Consider the following 19,268-nt stretch of genomic DNA (forward strand, 5'->3'; position numbering starts at 1 on the left):
GGACCCGGGACTTCAGTTGGCAGGTGCGGGGTTCAAAACGTCTTCCGAGGCCTTACCCTCTCCCCTCCTGGGCGGCCTCACTTGCGGGGCACCCTCAGCTTCATCCAGGTCCTCCCTCTCTTGAGACCCGGGGCTTCTGTCGGCTTCTCCCGGCTGCCCGACCGGCAGGCGATCGGCGCGTGGCCTTTGGTGGGTGTGACCGCGAGGGCCAATGGCTGCGCGGCAACCAGCGGGGGCGCGGCCGATGACACGGCGCCCCGTCACATGACGCAGAAGGCGGCCTCAGGGCCCAGTGCGACCTTCCCTGAACTACGGCGGCCCTCTTTTGGCTCCGGGGGCCGCCACAACGATGCACTCTGCAGTGGTGATCTCCTCGATGTAGCACCGGGCCGCGGCAGTGATTTTCTGCCCCAGGCGCAACCGGCAGGCAGCACCACAGGCTCCACGGTGCCCGGACTGCGACGGTGATGGGCAGGTAATTTCCTTTTCCCGGGGCAATACGGGGTAAGCTCCCGTTCACGAATCACGCATAACACGCGGGGTAGGCACCCATAGCTTCCCAGGCATGTAAAGCGCCGCCGCTACTCGGGGTGGGCACCCTCGGCGCTTCCCAAATCAGTTCCTTTAGGCCAAGCAGCACTCCTGCAGCATAGCACTTTGGGGGCACAGTCCTCCTTATACAGCGCTGTAGGATCATGCAATATGGCGCTTAGCAGGCAGCCATTCTCTTGGGCCAGGCAGCGCTTCGCAGGCACTGTGTCTCTCAGCACAGCGCTTTAGGGGTATAGCGCTTGGGGGGCAGGCAGTCCCAATAGCAAGCACCAGGGTAACACTCCTCACCTCCCGAGGGCGGGCGTCCAGTCCAAGGCGCTCCTTCCCTTCCAAGTGCTTTTAGGCGCAGCGCTTGTGTGGCGCCAGGTCCCACCAGCCTCGGGGACCTGGGGGGGCCTCCTTCTCCAGGGGGCCAGGGGACAGGGCAGCAGGCACAACTGGGCCAGGTCAACAGTTAGAGGGGACTCATCAAAACAGGGCGGTAGGCTTTCATCATCCTCCACTGTAGCGTGGTCCTCCTCCTACACAGCAGCCTGGACTCCTGAAGTGGGGTTTCCACTAGCCCTGAGGACAGTAGAGGGGAGATAGATGGGTGCAGGGTCCAGCACACAGGCCCAAGTGGCGGTATCCCCTGGCAGCAGGTCCCCTCACGTTCCTGTCCCTGCTCTGTCTCAGCACATGGTAGCAAAGCCCCCTTATTTATATGCCCTTCACCCCACCTTCCAGGCAGTGCCAGAGCCTTCTAGAATTCTCAGGTGAACTAGTTCTAACTGGCTCAGGGGGAGGAGTAGAGCACCCTGGGTGCTAGGCTTTCCCTACAAATGCTGGGATTGCTGGGTACTGCACATCTAGACCGCTAACCCACTGCAGTCAGGTGGCACAACAAATAACCATGGCATCCATTTTAAATACAGCATTCCATCAGGGTACATTTCTATAATGGGGTTATCACAGGTGTGTACACCATTGCATTACATTTTCATATTAAAAGAGCATCTCATACCACACATGGCCTATACAGCTTTATTTACCATGGGGGAGACATCTTAAATTAGGGGGGTGAAAAGCGAACATTTCTGGGGGAAAATGGGCCAAGTCCAACAAGGAGAAAAATAATGATCAGAGCAAAAATCTTTAAAGACTTAGTAACATTTCTAGACATTGGTACCTGGGATGGATGAGAAAGGGAAACGGTACAAGGACATACCACACAGATTTATATTTACCTAGAATGGTGCGAGGACCAACCCCTGGCCAAGGGCTGGAAAGAAATGGCTCCCAACTAATCAGGAGCCAACGGGTCAGGACAGGTGCAGGACAGGACAGGTAACCTTTTCTAAGTGCAACACCAGAGTTACACCTCTCTATGGTGCTATTCTCATTCCCCTTCTAGATGGACAGTGGCTTCTCCTTCGGAAGTCTCCTGATTCTTCTTTCAGAGTGCTCGACCAGCCCTTTGAACTCCGTGGCATCCACGATCTCCTTCAACAACGTTGGGTCAGTGACAGGTCTGTGACAAGTCGGGCAATCTAACTGTCTAAGCCTACCTTAGTTATATCATTTTCAGTGTATGTACCACCCCCCAATGTTTCAAAATGTGTGTATTCCCTGCATTCGATTGGTCAGTGGGATGGGGAGAGGTCATCACACCATACTAATATGAAGTCTTCTTCTTTAGTTTAATTGTTCTATGTTCATGCCCTTAAATTTACTTTCCCATGCTTTATTCCTCCCAGCAACATTCATATTACTTCCAGGGTAGTAACACAGGCCCCCGCAGCCCACATGGTGCGTGGGGGCCCAAAGCTCCAGGGGGCCCCTCTGCACTGCACTCTGTCCGGAGAGCTCCTAATTGAGCCCGGAGGGGGACCCTCTACATACCTTGCAGGGAGGCCCCCTTAATTTTCGTTACGCCAGTGATTACGTCTTGTACAATGTATATTATTTTGTTCGCAGCTTCTTCCCCTCTCTGGGTCAAGGGGTAAAGTTCTCAGGTGCATCACTGGTAACATGGGATTTGGCAGCTCTTCAATATCACCGCTCGAGGTCTTTTAGCATCCCCGACGCATGGGTACAAATTTTCAAGATGGAGATTTCAGTCACCCTTCAGGCCCAAATACGAGCTAATAGTAAAGTCAAAGAAGGACATGTTAGAATACGAAAATAAATGAATGCATTGTATACCACTTTTTTCTACTCTAATCCCATTATTTTATTTTAACTATTGCATTAGCAGATTAGCAAGACACGCAAGTTTGAATTAAGTAAAAGCATATGCATTAGCATCTGAGGTTCAAAGCTGCCATTTTAGGAACTACTGCGCAGCTGCAAAGAATTCCCACCAAAAGCAAAGGACGTCATACTACATAGATGGAGTAGACACATGCGCAGAAAGGTTTCCGCGTTTTCAGCAGCCATTTTAAGACACTGGGATTACTTGTTAGTAAAGCTCATTGTAAAGCTTCCCCTAGATACAGAAAATGTTGTGTGGTGCAATTGTTAGTATTCACAAAACATGTTGGTTAATTTGTTACATGTTATTTCGAGAGGGTTGAGTCCAAGCAAGTTTCTTTACGTATGTTACCTTGCTCCATCAACAGTAGAGAAGGTTTTCTTCAAAAAGATAACATTTCATGTTACTTCAATAATGAAACGTTAAAATGTTTTTATTTAAATGTGTGTGTGTTTTTTCCATTATTTATTTAGTCACAGGAGTGCCCTTAGCACTGTTGAATTTGTTTTTTACTGTTCCTAAAGTATCAGTTCCAGGCTCAGTTCCAGTGGAGGCTGTAATAAACGAAGCAGTGCTCCTCTAAATACTTTCCCTTATATTCTACTGTTCTTGTCACTGACTTTAGCATCTCTGAGGAAAGCAGTCATAAAAGCAGTGTCAGAGGTCACAAGGGGCAAGCCAGGGACTGCAGTTTCGCGCCTTCGTGGAGCCTAAATGACATTAATGGCAGGGCTCGTGTTGCTTGCTAGTAATTCATAAAAATAACTGGTCATCTAAGAAAATTCAAGGAGGAAGTTAGAAAGGTTCACATTTGGCCTTCCTCCAGTATCCACATTTTAGCATACCAATATTTTGATTAGTGCAAGAGTGCAACTCAAACCAGAAGGCCACACAGATCATGAAGATTGTTTTGATCAAAATGCATGGAGTTGTTTACCCATAACTTGTGAGATTGATGTACCCAGTGACCACTTCTGGCATAATATAGGATGTGGTAAACTTGAGCCAGATTTACTAACATTTAGAATCAGGTTGCAACCCTTTTTGGGCACAGCCTTATAAAGTATTTTGGGACTTGCGCCACACACAAAGCCGAATTTGGTGGCTTTCCTTGGTTTACAAAAAAAAAATGCAATGTGCCTAGTGCAGTCTTGCATTACTTTAAGTAACCACGGTCTGTCCCAAAATGACTGTCTAGCGAGTACGCTGAGGTTATCTGGAGGGCCTCTCAGCAAATAAGTAGTAGTTCAGCACGGCCCAAAATGCGGGTATGTATATCAGTGATCCCGTTCCGGAACATAAACGCAGTCCGTCCCTCTGTCTCCGTCTGTGTGTTAGGCAGACGGACAGAGGGACTGTTAGCCAACATACAGACAGAGACAGAGGGACGGACGGCATTTATAACGGCGAAAATAACATCTCCAACTTTGTAGACAAACCCAACAAAGCATGGCTGTTAGAAGCGGCTGTCTCTAGTTGGCAGAGGTATACACTTCTGACAAATAGGGACACACCTTTTCTAGTCAGGGCAAGGGGATCACACACTTAGATAACCCCTGCTCACCCCCTTGGTAGCTTGGCAAAGCCTAAGGCTGCTGAGCGTCGTCGATGTCGATGTTGCAAGAGTGAGCAGCGCTCACGGCGTCGAGGAGCGGTGCAGACACGAGGTCACTTGGAGCTGGAGCCGAATTCACTACTCACTGGCGTTGTTGCTGGCGTCGATCGGGCCCGGCGGCCGGCGTCGAGGAAGCGGGACACTGGAGCCGTTACTCACGATGTCGAGCTGGATTCGGCGGCGTCCGTCGGCGTCGAGATTGCTGGATTCTTTCAGAGGTGCTGGATTCACAAGTTCCAGCAAACAGCACTTTAAGCAGATGAAGTCCTTTAGCCCTGTGACTTCAACAGGAGACTGGCACTCTTCCAGCCCTTGGAGATTTTCTTAGCAAAGATTGAGAGTACACACACAGTTCCTCTCTCCTGGTTCCTTGGCAAAAATAAAGAAGCAATGCAGGATTCCCCCAACAAACAGCACTCTGGCAGAAGGGGTAGGCAGTCCTTAGATCAGCAGGCTTCTTGTCCTTGGTTCAGGTTTCCTTGTCAGAAGTGATCTAAATTCTTGGTTCAGGGGTCCTCCTCTTATACCCCTTTTTGGCTTTGATCCCTTTGTCCATGCAGGGTAATTTCCCCCCATCTTGGGTTTGTTGTGGGTGTTGCCAGGCCGAAGCACCTGGCCTCTTCACTGTGCAGGGCAGAGTCTTCAGCCGCCCAGCAGGAGCGGGGCCAGCATTGTCACTGGCAGGGGCAGGGCCATCAGTTGCCCGGCAGGAGGTGGGCCAGGAAAGTCCCAGGCAGGCATAGAGTCATCAGTCGCCTGGCAGGGGGGCGGAGCCATCATTGTATCAGGCAGGGCAGGCTATCAGGAGCTACTCTTCCCCTACTCTCAATACAAATGCCCCACTCACCCCACACTGACTCATTCAGACTTCTGGAGCCACCCAGCTCCTATCACACGCACACCAGAACCAGCAGAGACCGGTAGACAGTTAGACAAGAAAATAGCTACTTTCTAAAAGTGCTATTTTCAAACACAGAGTCCAAAAACCATCCACACAAACGGATGCGTTATTAAACCCTGATGTTCAGGGATACCAAACTCAACATTGCACCATGCTCCCCGAGCCCGCTAGGATTATAGCATTAATAATCCTGGCAGCCCATTCTAACTGATGGAGAGCAGGTTACCTTACACTAGTGAAAAACGAATATGGCTGTAATTCACTATTAGGACATGCCAACCTTGTCATGCTTGTCCTACCTTATGCTTACAATGCACCCTGCCCGTGGGCCTACCATAGGGGTGACTAACATGAAGTTAAGGGAAGGTTTAGGGACTGGCAAGTAGGTGTACTTGCGCAGTCCTCGTGGCAGTCAGACTGCACGTGGTCTAGCAATGGCAGACCTGTAGACATACTTTTACTAGGCCACTTCTGTGGGTGGCACAACAGGTGCTGCAAGCCCACTAGCAGCATTTGTATTTACAAGCCCTGGCACTCCTGGTGCACTCTACTAGGGACTAATAGTAAACCAAATAAGCCAAACATGGAAGTCAATCAATACAGCAATTTCACATAGGGAGCACTTGCACTGTGGCACTGATCAGCAGTGGCACGGTGCCCAAAGCAATATACCAGCAAAACATCGTAAACAGAGGAGGCAAACAGAAAAAATGGAGGAGAGACTCATGCCAATAATGCCAGGTCTAAAACGTGTCCCCTCCAGCTGAAATGTGGGGAGAACTACCCTTACCCTAGGGAGTCCTCATCACTAAGGCGGAAAAATCTGGACAGACCATCAGCATTGGCGTGATCTGTGCCAGGGCGGTGTTCCACAGTGAAGTCCATCCCCTGTAGGGAAATGGACCACCTCAACAGCTTTGGATTCTCACCCCTCATCTGCATCAACCATCTGAGGGGCCTGTGGTCTGTCTGAACCCGGAAGTGAGTCCCAAACAGGTAGGGTCTTAGCTTCTTCAGCGCCCAGACCACAGCAAATGCTTCTCTCTCTATCGCACTCCACCTGTGTTCCCTGGGAAGTAACCTTCTACTGATGAAGGCTACAGGTAAGTCTCGGCCCTCTTCATTCACCTGAGCTAGAACAGCCCCCACGCCATGCTCTGAAGCTTCCGTCTGGACAACAAATTCTTTAGAAAAGTCGGGTGCCTGGAGTATGGGTGCTGTGCACATTGCAGTTCTCAGGGTGTCGAAGGCCGTCTGACAGGCGTCAGTCCAGATCACAAGTCGTGGCTGCTTCCTGGAAGTCAGCGAAGTCAAGGGGTGCACAATGTTACCATAATCCTTGACGAACCTCCTGTAATAACCCGTGAGACCCAAGAAGGCTATCACCTGAGTCTGGGTTTTGGGCGGTGCCCATGCCAGGATGGTATCAATCTTGGGTTGCAGGGGGGCCACCTTGCCGCTCCCTACTTGGTGCCCCAAGTACACCACTGAACCCTGCCCAATCTGGCACTTACTGGCTTTGATTGTGAGGCCTGCTCTGCGCAGGGCCAACAACACTTCCTGGAGGTGGCGCAAGTGTTCCTCCCAGCTGGCGCTGAACACTGCGATGTCGTCCAGGTAGGCGGCACTGAAATCCTCCAGTCCAGCCAAGACCTGGTTGACCAACCTCTGGAAGGTGGCAGGGGCATTCTTCATCCCAAAGGGCATAACCCGGAATTGGTAGTGCCCATCTGGTGTGGAGAATGCTGACCCCTCTTTTGCCCCATCAGTCAAGGCGATCTGCCAGTACCCAGACGTTAAATCAAACGTACTAAGGTACCGGGCAGCCCCCAACCGATCTATGAGCTCATCAGGTCTGTGGATGGGGTGCGCGTCAGTCTTGGTGACTGAATTGAGTCCTCGGTAATCCACACAGAACCGAAGTTCCGGTGAAGCACCAGGCGCTGCAGCCTTTGGGACCAAGACCACTGGGCTGGCCCAAGGACTGCTAGAGGACTCAACCACCCCTAAGGCAAACATTTTGGAGACCTCCTCCTTGATGTATGCTCTGACCTTGTCAGTCACTCTGTAAGCCTTGTGCTTCACAGGAGTACTGTCCCCAGTGTCCACATCATGGACACACCACTGAGTGACACCAGGAATCAAGGAAAACAGATCAGGGAATTGTCCCAACAATTGGCGACAATCCTGCTGCTGCTCAGGGGTCAGTGTGTCAGAGAGGACAACACCATCCACTGACCCATCTTGCTCTTTTGCATACAGGAGGTCAGGTAGAGGCTCACTCTCCTCCTCCATTCCAGCATCTGTAGCTAGGAGCATGCCCACTTCGGACCTTTCTAAGTGGGGCTTTAAACGGTTGACATGCAGGACCCGCAAGGGGTTCCTGGGAGACTTCAAGTCCACCATGTAGGTGACATCGCTCTTTTTCTCCACAACCTCAAATGGTCCAGTCCACCTGTCCTTGAGCGCACAAGGTTCCACAGGGGACATAACCCAAACTTTCTGTCCAGGCTGAAGCTCTACCAGAGTGGCCTTCTGGTCGTACCACCGCTTCATCTCCTCCTGGCTGGCCTCCAGATTTGCCTGAGCAAGATCTCTGAAGCGCCTAGTCTGGTTCCTAAAGGCCAGCATGTAACTGTATACATCCTGGGGAGGTTTCCTGGGAGATTGCTCCCAGCCTTCTTTGACCAGACTCAAAGGTCCTCTTACCAGGTGACCATACAAAAGCTCAAAGGGGCTGAACCCTAGAGACTTTTGTGGCACCTCACGGTAAGCAAACAACAGGCATGGCAAGAGGACGTCCCATTTACGCCTCATTGGTTCTTCAAGACCCATAATCATGCCTTTAAGGGTACGGTTGAATCTTTCAACCAACCCATTACCTTGAGGGTGGTAAGGAGTGGTGAACTTGTAAGTCACCCCACACTCCTTCCACAAAGACTTCATATAGTTGGAAATGAAGTTGGTGCCCCGGTCTGACACCACCTCTCTGGGGAACCCCATACGGGAAAAAACACCCATCAGTGCCCGACCCACCACGGGGGCCATCACCGTTCTGAGAGGGATGGCTTCCGGGTCCCGTGTGCATGGTCCACCAAGACCAGGATGAACCTGTTGCCCAGGGCTGTCTTGGGGTCCAGGGGCCCAACAATGTCAATCCCCACCCGGTCAAAGGGGGTACTGACCACGGGAAAAGGTTGGAGAGGAGCCTTCTGCTTCCGCCCGCTTTTCCCACTTGCCTGGCAAGTTTGACAGGTCTTGCAATGGATATCTGTATCCCTTCTCATCTGAGGCCAATAAAAATGGGTGACAAGCCTGTCATAGGTCTTGTCCTGCCCCAGATGTCCAGCTAAAGGAACGTCATGAGCCAAACCCAGTAGGAAGGCTCTGAAGCGCTGGGGTACCACCAGCACACGGGCTGACCCAGGCTCAGCAGCCTTAGGCTCGCTATACAGGAGGTCGTTCTCCCAGTAAACAAAATGTGACCCTGACTGATCACCTGAGGTTTGGGCTGAGGCCTGCTGCCTCATACCCACAAGAGAAGGGCACACTTTCTGTTCTGCACAAAATTCTTCCCTGGAGGGACCACCATCCTGCTGCCAGTGGGTCAGCTCGGGCAGGTCTCCCAGTTCAGCAACTTGTTCACCTGTGGGTTCCAGGGTATACCCCTCAAGGTCTGCCTCCTCCTGGACCACGGGAACTACGGGGGACGGTTTCCCGCGCCCCCTGCCTCTTCTCTTCACAGCTCGGTCCTGGGCCATACTTTCAGGCTCCAGAACCCCATCAACACCCTTACTTGCTGTCATGGATCGAGTGGTTGCACACACCCACTCTGGCACACCCAACATTTTCAAATGTGTCTCCCTCTCCACCTTAGCCCAAGGGGAGTCTTCTAAATCATTGCCCAGGAGACAATCAACAGGCATGGCGGGCCTTACAGCAACTTGAAGAGTACCTGAAACTCCCCCCCATTCAAAGGAAACTTGAGCTACCTCACACTCTCTCTGGGAGTTGTCAGCAGCTATCACAGGGTAGAATGCGTGGGGAACAACCTGCTCTCTGGACACCAAGTGACACTTGACAGCTGTCACATTCGCTCCGGTGTCTCTGAGAGCTTCCACTCTATGGCCATTAATGGTCACCCACTGCCTATATTTCTTAGCGTTACTAGGCAGAGGGGGTGGAGGGACCAATTCCATGTCTCCTAGAGAGACCAGGGACATCTCTGCGGGACCCTCCCCACCATGGGCAACCATCTCCTCCCCTCCCAGGGCTACACTCGCCAACTGACGGGGGGCGGCACGTGGTGGTGCACTGGGTGGTGCACTAGAGTTCTTCAAGGGACACTGAGGATCATAAAAACGGTGTCCCACCTGCTTACAAGCGAAGCAGGTCATGGGGCCCCTACGAACAGGTTTACCTGTCGGGGCCTCTGATTTCTTATCTGGGGGAGGCTGGGAACCCTTCCCTTGGTTCCCTTGGGGATTACTTTGGGGTCCTTTCTGGAACTCCCTCTGTTTACCCTTGTCCCCCCCACTCTTCTGCTGGGGACCCTGCCCACCTTTGGCTGAGTCTCCCACTGGACCCTTGTGGACCCTGGTACTGACCCAGCGGTCCGCCTCCTCAGCAAGTTTTCTAGGGTTAGATATCTTGCTATCAATAAGGTGCTGGCGCAGCTCTGGAAAACAGTTATTAGACAAGTGCTCCCAAGCAAACAAATCATAAAGAGCATCATAACTTTCCACTTTGCTGCCCTTTACCCAACCATCCATGGCTCTGCAAAAATATGACACATATTCCACCCACGTCGTACCAGGCAACTTCTTACATTCTCTAAAGGCCTGTCTGTACTTTTTTGGGGTTAGGCCATACCTTAACATTAAAGCATCCTTCATATGAGCATAAGACATCCTATCCTCAACAGGCATGTCTAACAGGGTATCTCTTCCCTCATTCACAAAGCGACCCCACAACCCCGCTCCCCAATCCTTCTCAGGGACCCGGTGGGCCAACAATGCTAACTCATATGCTTTAAACCATTGACCAATATCCTCATTCTTCTGAAAATCTTTGATCACATCTTTAGGAAAATAAAACCTACTTTCTGCAGGCACAGATGGGATGCTGCCACCAGAGGGATTCAATTCTAACTTTTTAGCTTGGAGCTCCAACTCCCTCAACTTGGTATCACGCTCAAAAGCTAACTTCTCTCTTTCAAACTCTAACCTTTTGATCTCCATATCAGCTTCTCTCCTGCCTATTGCATTCTCTATTTCCAACTGCCCATTTATCTTAAGTTTTGCCATTTCCATGTTGTAAGCTCGCTCTTTCTCCCTTTCTTCTCTTTCTTCAGGAGAAAGACCCTTGGAGGAAACACTGCTGCCAGGAGAGGACACATGACCATTCACTGGTACTTCCTCCTCCCCTTCCCCTGGCGGTACCACCACCGCATCAGAGGGATCTCTGGCCTCTAACCAGGCCTCCAATGCTTTGAGATAATTTTCTTTAACTTTGAGGCCTGTTGTAGGAACTTTAAATTGCTTACAAAAGGATTTCAGATCCTGTAACTTGTAATCCTTTATCTTGCTCCTATCAAACTCCTCCACAACAACAACAGGGGCAGTGACTCCGGCATCACTCATGGTCTAAACTGGCAGTTTCAAAAATCAAGTTCCAGGAAAGCGGAGAACAAAAATAGAATATCCAACCAAAACAGATTGTGGCTGCGCTATGGTCTGCTTTCACTATGTAGCGTACACTAATCACTGCACATGGGTCATAAATGCAAAGTTCAAATCCTCACCGCTGACCCACCAATGTTAGAAGCGGCTGTCTCTAGTTGGCAGAGGTATACACTTCTGACAAATAGGGACACACCTTTTCTAGTCAGGGCAAGGGGATCACACACTTAGATAACCCCTGCTCACCCCCTTGGTAGCTTGGCAAAGCAGACAGGCTTATCTCAGAGGCAGTGCGTTAAGCATTTATGACCACATACAGTAATAAAGTGAATACACTACAAATGGACACGACACAGTAGTATTATAAAAATAAGGATTTTTATATAAGGCTTAGCACAAGACCAAATAACGACAAAAATATACCACAGTCCTAATAAATACTCTTGGAAGGAAAAATAATAGTTCAAGCACGGTTTCTTCTTAGCACAAAGTCTTTAGTATCAAAAGCAACTCTTCTTCTTTAAGACACAGTTCTTGGCAACAATGTAACCCACACGGGAGTCACACGACGTCGAGGCAAAGTTAATCCAAAGGTTCGGCGTCGACCGCGAGGAGCGCTACGTCGAGCCCGGAGTCGCACAGACCCCAACAACACAGTACCTTGGAAAAGTGAAGCACTCGATGATCAGCGGCGTTGAGATGTCCGGCGTCGCGTCTTCGGCGTCGATCGGGCCTCGGAGTCGGGGCGATCTGCAGCGGCGTCGACCGAAGTCAGGCAGGAGCAGCGCTCACGAGATGAAGCAGGATACGGCGTCGTCGATGTCGATGTTGCAAGAGTGAGCAGCGCTCACGGCGTCGAGGAGGGCTCGACGTCGATGCGATCAGCAGCGGTGCAGACACGAGGTCACTTGGAGCTGGAGCCGAACTCACTACTCACTGGCGTTGTTGCTGGCGTCGATCGGGCCCGGCGGCCGGCGTTGAGGAAGATTGAGAGTACACACACAGTTCCCCTCTCCTGGTTCCTTGGCAAAAATAAAGAAGCAATGCAGGATTCCCCCAACAAACAGCACTCTGGCAGAAGGGGTAGGCAGTCCTTAGATCAGCAGGCTTCTTGTCCTTGGTTCAGGTTTCCTTGTCAGAAGTGATCTAAATTCTTGGTTCAGGGGTCCTCCTCTTATACCCCTTTTTGGCTTTGATCCCTTTGTCCATGCAGGGGAATTTCCCCCCATCTTGGGTTTGTTGTGGGTGTTGCCAGGCCGAAGCACCTGGCCTATTCACTGTGCAGGGCAGAGTCTTCAGCCGCCCAGCAGGAGCGGGGCCAGCATTGTCACTGGCAGGGGCAGGGCCATCAGTTGCCCGGCAGGAGGTGGGCCAGGAAAGTCCCAGGCAGGCATAGAGTCATCAGTCGCCTGGCAGGGGGGCGGAGCCATCATTGTATCAGGCAGGGCAGGCTATCAGGAGCTACTCTTCCCCTACTCTCAATGCAAATGCCCCACTCACCCCACACTGACTCATTCAGACCTCTGGAGCCACCCAGCTCCTGTCAAACGCACACCAGAACCAGCAGAGACCGGTAGACAGTTAGACAAGAAAATAGCTACTTTCTAAAAGTGCTATTTTCAAACACAGAGTCCAGAAACCATCCACACAAACGGATGCGTTATTAAACCCTGAGTTCAGGGATACCAAACTCGACATTGCACCATGCTCCCCGAGCCCGCTAGGATTATAGCATTAATAATCCTGGCAGCCCATTCTAACTGATGGAGAGCAGGTTACCTTACACTAGTGAAAAACGAATATGGCTGTAATTCACTATTAGGACATGCCAACCTTGTCAGGCTTGTCCTACCTTATGCTTACAATGCACCCTGCCCGTGGGCCTACCATAGGGGTGACTAACATGAAGTTAAGGGAAGGTTTAGGGACTGGCAAGTAGGTGTACTTGCGCAGTCCTCGTGGCAGTCAGACTGCACGTGGTCTAGCAATGGCAGACCTGTAGACATACTTTTACTAGGCCGCTTCTGTGGGTGGCACAACAGGTGCTGCAAGCCCACTAGCAGCTTTTGTATTTACAAGCCCTTGCACTCCTGGTGCACTCTACTAGGGACTAATAGTAAACCAAATAAGCCAAACATGGAAGTCAATCAATACAGCAATTTCACATAGGGAGCACTTGCACTGTGGCACTGATCAGCAGTGGCACGGTGCCCAAAGCAATATACCAGCAAAACATCGTAAACAGAGGAGGCAAACAGAAAAAATGGAGGAGAGACTCATGCCAATGATGCCAGGTCTAACAGTGGCTGTTTCTGTGTAAAGCCCAATGTAAAGCCTGAGTGAACAACGTACAAAAGATTTCAATATACAATTGGCTCTTGGGGGTTGGCTGGCAAAGTTTCCATCAATCTTCTTTGCAAAATGGTGATGGGTTACACTTCTTCAGTGCAGGACATATTTTCTCCAACTACATGCCACATGCCAAAGAAGCATTGACAAATCCCATGAGCTACAGAAACGGACGGAGCTATATATAAAACAAGGAGGCCAGTTTGGATGTTCACATGATAGCCTTTAACCCTGGACAGCTACAAGGATCTGTCTGCCATAGGCGAAACTAGTTGAAACTGCATTTTATTAGCTCACTCTGATGTTTGCCAACTTGCCCTACAATTGGCCCCGTTTCCAGCCATGTCCCAGTCAAAGTGCAAATTAATACTATGAGGCATATTTTGTAAAAAAAAAGTCACATAGTACTGAAAGTCATCTTGCTGCACCTGCCAGAGAAAAGGCAGGAATGCACTTTATTTAACTTTATGTCTTTTCACTGCGCAGGCACACAATGTGCTACTTAGCACCAACGCACGCACACTTGCACCATGGTGCAAGGGTGCCTGCATTGTAAGCAAGTACACCTTCCTGCACAAAAATAACTCTCAGGCATTTTGATCTTTCTATTCGTGCTGCAGAATGCATAGAAAGAGAAACTAAGGAGGAGAAATACAGATATTTCTCCTTGTTACGCCTCTCCAGGGGAGACGTAGCATTTTCACGCCTTCCCATGTGTACCCGTAATGGTAAATCTGGGAATGTGCCAAAGTCCATGGGTGGATGAGTGAAACTCACACGCTCCACCCATGTTACATTTTCCCAGAGCAGAGTAACGCAACACAGAAATTTGCATAGCACTGTGTTACACTAAATTTATCAAGCCACACGAGGCCACCATGCGTGGCTTGATAAATCTGCGTCGCTCTTTCGTCCCATTGTGTGGCACAAGGGCAAAGCAACTCTTTAATCAATATGTCACTATATTTTTGTTGTTTTTAGAGTTTATGATTTGTTAGATCTTATTTTTCACATTTTATCTAAAGTTATACCAATTGTAATTATTTTGGTATAAAAATAATTAGCGTTAACCATCTTTCCTATTGCTTTGCATTTTATTGTAAATCGATTTTGCATAAAAATGGTGTAAAAGTATGGCATAAGCGCCAGATAATCATAATTTCCGTCTCCCAGCAGCAGAAAAGGCCTCTTTGTTCAACTCAAAAAGCTGAACAGCAAAAAGAAACATGCAAATACTGTTTGTTCTGTAATACTCTAGGGTTAGTTTGCAAAGGAAATTCAACCAATAGACTCCACATTTAGTTTTCCTAGTAACTGGAGGATTTTTATCTCTCTACAAACTCTGGGGCACATTTACAAGGAAATGGCGGAGCGTGGCATTAGGCTCCTTGTCTTAACGCAGCTCTCGGCCACTTCTGCAATTCAGGGCTGCACCGTATTTACAAGAATACTGTGCAACCTTGCCCTTTTCCCCTGTGCTGGTGCTCAGTTAGTTGCCTAGAGCCATCGCAGGCACCCTTGCACAATAGTGCAAGGGTGCTTGCGTGGAGGGGAATGATTGTTTATGTGCAGGAAGGGTTCCCTTTCTGCACATAAACAATCTGAAATGGCGTTTTGAAACCTCTCTGTGGGCTGCTTAATGCAGCACAAATAGAAATTTGCGAAACACCATTTTTTAATGATTTTTTATGTGCAGGAAGGGACACCTTCGTGCACATAAACAATAAATGGCATTTTGCTGTTTCTATGTGTGCTACACAATGTTGCACACATGGAAACAGCAAAAACGAGGAGAAACTATACAATTCTCCTCGTTGCGCTAGGGTAAGACTAGGTTTTCCTTGGTCATAATTATTGCCCTGCCCCATATTTACCCCACCCTTGTAAATAGGTAAACAACTTTTACCCCGAAACTTTTTCAACACAGGTAATCACAACACGGTTGTTACAACGACCGCGTTGTGATTCCCCATACCATTACTCCGCAAGTAATGGTATGGGGACAACGACTTGCAGAGGGGGGAGGTGTTGGATTTAAAATCCAACACCTTCCCTGGTGTCCGCACAGACTGGAGTTGGAATAGTAAATTATACTATTCCAACATCCAGCGCCCCCCCCCTCGGCAAGTCGTTGCTCCGACTTGCGGAGTAATGGTATGCGGAATCACAACACAGTCGTTGTAACGACCGCGTTGTGATTCCCTGCGGGGAAAAAGGCTGCGGAATAAATTCATAGATTCTTGTAAATATGGGGAAGCGTAAAAACCAGTGGGTGTTGTGGTGGAACGCCCACCACAACACCCATAGCCCGCCTCTTTCACGCTAATTACAGTGTGAAAGGGTGCCTTATTCACAAGGGGGCGTTAAGCTACGTTAAGTGGATTAAACTTGCCTTGTGAACAAGGCGAAGCCCCTATCCTATCGCCACCACAACGGTGCAAAAAGTGACATTGTGGTGGCAACATGTGCTTGTAAGTATGCCCCTCTGTGCCAGAGGTCAGTGTTGTAAAGAGTCAAGATGCAGTAATAGTAACAGATTGTTGGTGTGGGTAGAGTAAACAGTTGCTGGCAGGAGGGAAGTCGATTGTAATGTTTTAATGTATGATCTAATTAGTTGTTATGTATTTGCATCTTTACCCAGTGTTACCTTATGAAGAGCTAAGGTGCACTTAGGCTCTGGAAACCAAGAGTGACAGCCCCTCTGTGTTCTTTTCTTCACCGTAACATATAAGCAGAAAAGGAGAAAAGCGCTTAAAAGTGTGAATCTCCACCTGAAAATCAACAACTATTTTCTTGATACTTCTGTTCTCGATCTCAAACTATTTTGACCCAAAATCTTCATGAAGACTGAAAATATATTGAGGCTGATCAAGTAAACGTTGAATTATTAAAAATAACGAAGAGCAGTGATGGAGGTATATATCAAGATTCTTGTTTTCATCTACCTAAGCAATCTATGTGTCTAGAAAACACTCTACAAGATGATTAAAACTCCTAACTTAAGACGGAGGAGCGTCGCCCCACTGCTTCTCAGCAGTGAAGTAAAGGAACATAAAATGATAATCACTCATGTTATTATCATTTTATGTTTCCTTGTGCTGCAGTTTTGCGTTTGGGGCAGGCTGCTTCTATGAAAGAGGAGCAGGGGAGGAGTAGTTTGCCCACTCCTAAGTGCACATGACAGTTTGGCTGGTCCTCTTGGGACGGCCAAACATTCATGCGCACTACACATCTCCTCCATGCAAGCTGCATTACAGCCTGCATGGAGAACATGCCCAGTCCCCCATTCCCTGGCTGAGTGCCGATCCACGGCACTCAGACCAATCACAACACTGCATTGCGTTGTTGTGATTGACTATTGGGAAGCTGGGAGCCCGGGAGCTTCCTGCTGGTTCCTGCTGCGGGGTCGAAGTCAGGAGGAAGAGGACGGAGGAGAGGTGGCAGCCGGCCAGCCGTTACAGGTAAGTGTTTTTAAAAAAACATTCCCCCACAAAACTCCCCAACCCCTGCGCCGCCTCACCATCCGGGGCCGGTAGCAGCCGCTACCGAACACTAGCTTAGAAAAAACTTAGATGAGACCTATACCCGCTGTTAAAACACGTTCCTATTTCCGCACACAACTATGAAAGATCACTTCAATCGTGAAAATTGGACACATAATGCACCACATCTTGAATCAAGGAACCACAAAACCACCAATTGACACAGATACCTGCAATATGTATATCAAAACAAATGCATGTTTAGCACACCCGCCCACCCATTGACAAAAAGACTACATATGGATTTACAATAATAAACGACCAGTTCACAGAGATGTATGCATCAAAATGTAGCCTTTATTCAGAACAAAGCAAGCGCCGCAAAGCAAAAACATAAATGAATTAGCCATCAAAGCAATGAAGGACACGGATCAATGCAACACTTGCTCACTAAAATAAAATACCAGTGGTGCCACTTAGAACACAGTGGATGGCTTGCACCTGAAATTTGAAGAGCTAACCTTTCCCATCATATGCTTCAGAAAGACCCGTCTCTCTTGTGCATGGCTCCACTTGGCAGCCATAATCAAGCAACATGTAGTGAAGAGGAAAGATACAGGAAAAGAAGGTTCTAAGAACCAAACTTCAAGGATTACACTGATCAGGAATGCTTATCAAGGTACATACTCAACAAGGTTAATGTCAACAATCTGATTTTAGACAACATCACAATGGAGAAGTACACATCTTATGATTACTGCAGTAACTAGGCTCTTCATTAAATTGTGAGGGTGAGTGATAAGTCAATGATGCTCTCAAGGAAAACAGGCTGCATTTTAAGAAAAATGTTGCTTTATTTAAAATCGAACACATATATGGTGGTAGACTGTTACCAGCAAGCTGCCAATCCTGTGTTTTTAGCAATTCCCAACAGGTTGCAACTTGCAACCTACCTTATGAATATTAATGAGGTAGGTCAATTGCAACCCCATTTGGAATCGCTAAACGTGTCGAGGACACATTTGTACATAGGTGTTTGCAAGTTCCTAATAGCAAATCACTAAAATTCACTATTAGGAACTCACAAAACAAAACCTACATACATGTGGCCATAAGTCTCTAATGTTCCAGGACTGACCCTGGTTACTCCACTAAATTTGTCCCCATGCAAGATCAAAGGCCAAAGTTTCTTGATGACCAACCTCTGTCTGTCCATAGCAGACAATCGTCACATGCTACATTTCATGGCAGCGGTACCAGTTACTATATGACACATTCCTGCTCAGTTAAAACTTTACAGTGATAACACCAAAATCAAAATTTGCAAGATAGAGTCCCCTTGATGCTTCTCGAGTAGGTGGATAAAGCCTTTTTTCTGGTAGGTCAGGACTAGCCCAAGGTGAAGTCATCAGGGGTCGTGATTCAGAACCAGGTACAGTTTTTGAGCTCGCCCAAGTCGTTATCATTGGCAACGAGGGTGCACATCCTGTGATTCTGGGCATATCACTTAATCTCCCTGTGCCTAACAAAAAACAAAATTAATGTGTCCTCATGTAATGCAACTGGTGAGGGGTCCAGCGATTAGTCTTCCACTCCACAGCCTGATATATCAATGCCTAATGAATATTCCAGCCATCAGGCACAGTATTTATAGCTGTGCTTTCAAAATGTCCCCTGGGAATATACTTTCCTACGAAACCACATTAATATCATGTTTCACATGAATAAGTTCTGCTCTTGTGCATGAATCCTTGGGGCTTGTTCTCTTCCACGGTTAAGGGTCCCTTCTCATCACTTAAGGGACCAGTTAGAGTTAAGGTGTAAACCTTTAGTTTCCATTGATGGAAAGTCTGTGTCTAATACCAACCCAAGGATCTTCCTGATATCTATGTAGCCATTGTCTCACAAATTAGCCATGTCTGTACTACGTACTCGACACATGCTGTCTGTGGCAAGGCTGCACAGTCCGGATTGTTACACTTACCTATATATTAGTAAATACTCAAAATGCTTTCATGATAGGATGTAGTTAACAAATAAGTGTTGTCAAGAATGCAAAGATCAAGGTACCAGAACTGAGTTACATGAGTAGTTCACACAGATTTCACCTATGGCATTGCTCTTTGCACTATGCCATACACTAATTGAAAAGAAACAGCTGTCCAACAGTTTACAAGCCTGGACCGGATGTACTATCTGGCAGAGGTTTTGGGTGCTGAAAATTGATTAAGGTGCTCGCATGAATGCATATGGAGAATCCATGTAGAGCCCCTGAACCTTTACATAGTCTTCCTCATGATCCCCATCATGTCCATTAAAAGATAGTTTCCTCTGAAGGATATTGATTGTCAACTCCTGCTGTGTAAAGCACAACAACTTCTAGGAAGTGGAATAATAGAGCAAAACATAATGTCTAGCACAATGAGCAAATGTAGGTCAAAGATGGGTAGTTGAC

This window comes from Lissotriton helveticus, chromosome 1_1 (assembly GCF_964261635.1).
Source record: "Lissotriton helveticus chromosome 1_1, aLisHel1.1, whole genome shotgun sequence".
NCBI lineage: Eukaryota > Metazoa > Chordata > Amphibia > Caudata > Salamandridae > Lissotriton > Lissotriton helveticus.